At 47.8% G+C, this 6000-nt stretch overlaps 1 protein-coding gene and 1 pseudogene across 7 annotated transcripts in view; one reads left to right on the top strand and one right to left on the bottom strand.

Annotated features, from left to right (window-relative positions):
• Positions 1-6000, top strand: part of LOC147018519 (FERM domain-containing protein 4A-like) — a 370473-nt gene that overhangs the window by 314828 nt on the left and 49645 nt on the right. The window lies entirely within an intron of this gene.
• LOC147018520 (signal recognition particle RNA) lies at positions 3310-3450 on the bottom strand (annotated as a pseudogene).

Below are 6000 nucleotides of genomic sequence, written 5' to 3'. Positions count from 1 at the left end.
CTCTCACCTCTCTGCTCTCTCTCATCTCTCTCTCATCTCTCTCTCACCTCTCTCACACCTCTCTCTCTCTCTCTCTCTCTCTCTCTCTCTCTCTCTCTCTCTCTCTCTCTCTCTCTCTCTCTCTCTCTCTCTCTCTCTCTCTCTCTCTCTCTCTCTCTCTCTCTCTCTCTCTCTCTCTCTCTCTCTCTCTCTCTCTCTCTCTCTCTCTCTCTCTCTCTCTCTCTCTCTCTCTCTCTCTCTCTCTCTCTCTCTCTCTCTCTCTCTCTCTCTCTCTCTCTCTCTCTCTCTCTCTCTCTCTCTCTCTCTCTCTCACCTCTCTCTCTCTCTCTCACCTCTCTCTCTCTCTCTCACCTCTCTCTCTCTCACCTCTCTCTCACCTCTCTCTCTCTCTCTCTCTCTCTCTCTCTCTCTCTCTCTCTCTCTCTCTCTCTCTCTCTCTCTCTCTCTCTCTCTCTCTCTCTCTCTCTCTCTCTCTCTCTCTCTCTCTCTCTCTCTCTCTCTCTCTCTCTCTCTCTCTCTCTCTCTCTCTCTCTCTCTCTCTCTCTCTCTCTCTCTCTCTCTCTCTCTCTCTCTCTCTCACCTTTCTCTCTGTGTCCCCCCCCCCTCTCTGCTGATCTGGGAATGATTAGACTCTGGTCCAACAAATGTAACATCTTCAATCCTGGAAAATCTCACTCACCTTTTCGCTCTGGAACGATCATCAATGAACCAACATATCTATTTCCTTGGTCATCCACTGGAAGAGATTCGGTCTCTTGAACTTCTAGGCCTCACCATTAGCAACAGGGTGTCGTATAAAATATGGGATGGATTTCAAGTTGGAATAAGTATATGATGATCTATGGAAGGTAATTTTTGTTTTTTATGCCTCTGCTGACAAAATTGCCAGAGGCATTATATTTTCAGGATGTCCTTCTGGCTTTCTGTCCATGTGTCCATTCGCTCATCCTTCCGTCTGTCCGTGATAGATTTTCATTACCGCAATAACTTAAGAAAGGTGGAAGGGATCCAAGTCAAAATTGGTAGAAGCATGTAAAATTAGAAGGGCACTCGGTAGAGTGCACACCTCTGACACGCAATACCTGATCCATGAGAACATATCTGGCCCAATACATTTTTGAAATAATATGCCATATATCGTTTTTGGCCCTATCTTTCAATGGTGAAGAATCCCTTTAAAAATTAAATTAGTCTCGTCTCCAGATTCGGATTCAGATCTTCACCAAAATCGAATCAATTCGTCCTTGACACACACACACACACACACACACACACACACACACACACACACACACACACACACACACACACACACACACACGATGAACTGAAAGGAAACATTACAAGTGAAATTCAGGCCAATCTGGTTGACTTTCTTGTGAAGGTTAGGAGGGGTATCGGTACCTGAGCAGCCGGTTGTGTTCCCCACCAAGGTGGGGGGATTTAAGTGACATCATTTTCAAAACCTCGTGTATTCTGAAAAAATTCCAATGTCTGCACTTCACAATGTTATTAATACAGTTGAATAAATAACTTCTAAAATTAAAGGATATTTATATTTCGAACGTGTCCCATCTTTTTGCTACACCCTGTATTTCCAGGGTCAACCACATAGCAAAGCTGACATCCAAAGCCAGCCACAGACTGGGCATATTCTATCAATCGAAGTCCTTCCTTGGGGGGAAAAAAAAGAGCTACTCATCGTCTACAATACTTTTGTAGCTCAATGGAGTATTGTTCTCCACTCGGGCTAACACCCCAGCATGACATCTATCTCTCCTGGATTCTGTGGAATCTGCAGCTTTCAAAATTATTATTGGAATCTTCCATGATGAGGCCAAAGCTCAAGGTTTGTTGCTCTTACCTCGCAGGCAGGTTATTGGTCTCTCTGTGTTCTGCCATTTCCTCTCCAACATTGTTTGCCCTGTTCTCTCAGTCCTCCGACCTCCCCAGCAACTCCAGGATGCATTCTTTCTTCCATTAACCCCCTCCTTGTTAAACTTCCAAATTCCAGCCTGACCGCACACCTCAACTCATTTATTCCTCGCTTCTCCAGTTTATGGAACCACCTTACAGAAGCTGTTCTGTCTCACTCTTCCATCTAGGACTTCAGGCAACTATTGCACTGCCATCTCTTGTCAACTCCTATTTGACCAATGATCTTTATTACCCCCATTAACCTTCCTAACTGAACCATTTTACTTGATGGTTTCAGTTTCCTCCCCTACATTCCTCTCCTCTTTTCCTGTTCATGCATTCCCATTGTATTTGTCCGACTTGTCAGTTCATGAGCCTCACTCCTATAAATAAAATTTTTAAAAGTACAACTGCACAACCTTCAGTCAGCTCAGGAAATGGCTGTTCGAATCACATCGGGCCTGAAACTAAGTTCATGGCTCATCAAGCAGGTCGTGATCCCCACCCTCCTGTCCGGAGCTGAGACTCCAGACTCCTGAAGTAAGTTTTATTTTCCCAGTTCAGTCACAGTAAGCGATCAAATGGAGAGCAGAGAAAGCCCTCAAGGACAATGTGATAAAATGTTACATCAACACTAATTCGTGGGAGATTATTGCACAGATCACGTCAGATGATGGAAAAGCATGACAAGGATCTCAGCACTTCAAAACTCTGTGACAACAAGAGGTGGAAAAACGGGTGTGGCAAAAACAACGTATCCCGAACAGCAACGGCAACAGGGACACCCTTAGCACTCGGAAACAAGGGCCCGAATCGCGATAGAGTCTGCTGATCCCGGATTGACCTGATCAGTCATCTACGGTCCTCCAGATAAAACCACCATGGATGATTATCATCCTCAAATCGAGTGATAGCTGGAGAGAGAGAGATGTAATATTGCTGGGATTCAGAGAAAGGGTGTGTTTGACTGTTTATGGTGTTCGGTTCTGAAGCATTTAATGGTGTTTTGTCTTGTCTTGTCTTCGAAGGAGTATTCAGGGTGGTTCAAGTTTGATCTGGACTTTTCTTTATAGAAGGCTGTGTGTATGTATATACTGTATATATATATATATATATATATATATATATATATATATATATATATATATATATATATATATATATATATATATATATATATATATATATATATATATATATATATATATATATATATATATATATATATATATATATATATATATATATATATATATTTGTTCGTCTTTCGGCTGCTCCCGTTAGGGGTCGCCACAGCGGATCATCCGTTTTGATCCGCATAATGATTTGGCACAGGTTTTACGCCAGATGCCCTTCCTGACGCAACCCTGGTCGCCTTTTATGACACAGGGATATGGATTGGGTTTCGCAATGATTCCGGGCTGCCCTACACCCTCTCATACCATGGCCCAGTGCAGAGCTCCCGTCCTCAAGCGATCCTCCAACCCAAGCCTCCGAGTAGCCGGATTACAGGCACACGCCACTATGCCCGGTTGTGTATGTATGTATGTATGTATATATATATATATATATATATAGGTCAGGTATGGGAGCATGTGCCAGAACAGCGCGTCGCTGCGTCCACTTTCCGCCGGTACTCCAGGGGCCTCCGTCTGGCCATCCCCCAGGCAGATGCCAGGCCCATCCCCATCTCCTTGAGATGATGGTCAACCTGCTGTAACCATGAGGCACGTGGTCGGCCCACTGGCCTCCTCCACTCATGAGACTCCCTCGCTGAGAGAATCTGGTGAGCAGGATCAGCGTCAGGAAAACGAGCCACATGTCCATACAGCCGCAGCTGACGCTCACGGACTATGCAGGTAACAAATCTCATCCGAGTCTCTCTCAGCAATCGCTCGTTGGACACAAAATCCGACCAGCGATAGCCAAGGATTCTCCGAAGAGACCTGGTACCAAAGGAATTGTCTCCGTCTCAGATCCTGGTCAAAGTCCAAGTCTCGCACCCATAGAGCAAGACTGGAAGTACCAAGGACCTGAAGACTCGGACTTTCGTCCTCCCGCACAGGTACCGGCAGCGCCACACCCCATGATCCAGTGAATCCATGACTCCCCAGGCCCGACCCAGACGTCTATTGACCTCCGGCTCACAACCTGCGGAGACATGAATATCACTGCCAAGGTAAGTGAATCTATCCACGACCTCAACATCCTCACCACAAACAGACACAGACAGGACAGCAGCATCCAAGATGTCACCGAAAGCCTGGATCTTTGTTTTGACCCAAGAAATCCGTAATCCCAACGGCTCCGACTCCTCATTCAGCACCTCGAGGGCCCCCAAGAGGATGTCTAAAGTCTCCGCAAAGATGACTGCATCATCTGCAAAATCAAGGTCCGAGATCTTGACATTGCCAAACGATGCACCGCAACTTGATCTCTCCGACATCCTCCCAAGAATCCAGTCCATACAAGTGCTGAAGAGTGGGGGCAAGTACACATCCCTGACGAACTCCAGTAACAACTGGAAATAAGTCAGAGGCGGTACCACCACACTTCACAGCACTCTCAGTACCAGAGTAGAGTTCAGACATCAGATCGATCAGTTTCGGTGGCACCCCACGAAGACCAAGAATCCTCCAGAGGACATCCCGATTCACTGACTCGAACGCTTTACAGAGATCAACATAGGCTGCAAGCAGCCCCTGCCGAAATCCTCGTCTGCATTCGGTGAGGACACGAAGTGCAAGGATACGGTCACTCGTTGACCTCTTTGGTGTAAAGCCTGACTGCTCTGGACGCTGGTGCTCAAGCAGATGGTGGCGAACCCTATCAAGAATTATCCGAGCAAAGACCTTGCCCGGCACTGAGAGCAGCGGTCACCCTCGGTAGTTGTTGCAGTCTTGGCGATCACCCTTCCTTTCCAGAGAGGGACAACAAGGCCCCTCTTCCAGTCAGTTGGGATGATGCCTGTGTTCCAGGCAGAGCACAAAACTGCATGCAACGACACGAGTGCAGTATTTCCACCAGCCTTGAGAAGTTCGGCATGGATGCCACAGATCCCTGGGAGCTTTGCCCCGCTTCAACTGGTTCACCGCAGCCCGTGTTTCCACAAGCGATGGTGGACCACAGTTGATTCGAGGGTCAGCAACAGGGATTGTAACACCCTTGACGTCCAACTCGACAGCTGGGGGATCAGCCTGGTACAACCGTCGAAGTAACCGGCCCAGCGGGCCTTCACTTCAGACTCCTCTGTCAAGAGCCTACCACTCTCTGCTCGAACTGCAGTGCTCCGAGGGATGGGCTTGGATGAACGTAATGCGCGACTCCCCTGTAAGCGGGACGAGAATCACCTGTCCACAGGTGATGCTCTACCCCTCACAGATTCCGAGCACATAGGCCTCCTTGTCCACCCTCAGTGCACGTACAGTTTTACGCCTCAGCTCCCTGAACAGCCCAGCTCTGCCATTCAGCCTGGCCCTGCGACTCTGGTCAATGGTATCCAGTGTCCCTTGAGAGACAAAATTCTTCTTTGCCCTGCGGTGAACTCCAAGGCATCCACCGGCAACATCAAGGACGGTGGTCTTGAAGGTGTTCCACAACTCTTCAGGACCCCCCAAAGCACCCAGACCCCCAAGTGTCCACTCAGCCTGTTCGCAAACTCCTCAGCTACTCTCTCATCCCTGAGCTTGGCAACATCCAGCCTAGGCTGGGATGGTACCATTCTCCAGGATTTAAGGTGCAGCTTTAGAGTTGCTACAACAAGCCTGTGGTCAGTATTGAGGAACTGAGCACTCCGGTAGACCCTGCAGTTCTGATCATCCTCCAGCGACCGCCAACGAGGACATGGTCAATCTCCTTTGCCACACCGCCAGCGTTGGAATACCAAGTCCAGCGATGAGCTTGCGGGCGCTGAAACCATGAACCAGCCACTCCTAAGTCCATGACTTCTTGCAAAGTCAAGGAACTTAGTGCTATTCTGGTTCATAGTTCCTGACCCATGGGGACCAACACACACCTCATAACCGTCCCTATCAGTTCCAGTCGATGCATTGAAATCCCCCAAGACTAGAAGTGTATCTCGCC

Source organism: Eptatretus burgeri, chromosome 10 (genome assembly GCF_056783735.1).
Source record: "Eptatretus burgeri isolate ZD-2024b chromosome 10, Ebu_testis_v1, whole genome shotgun sequence".
In the NCBI taxonomy this organism is placed as follows: Eukaryota; Metazoa; Chordata; class Myxini; order Myxiniformes; family Myxinidae; genus Eptatretus; species Eptatretus burgeri.
Note: the sequence above shows the minus strand (reverse complement) of the source record. Positions and strands in the feature narration are given on the sequence as shown.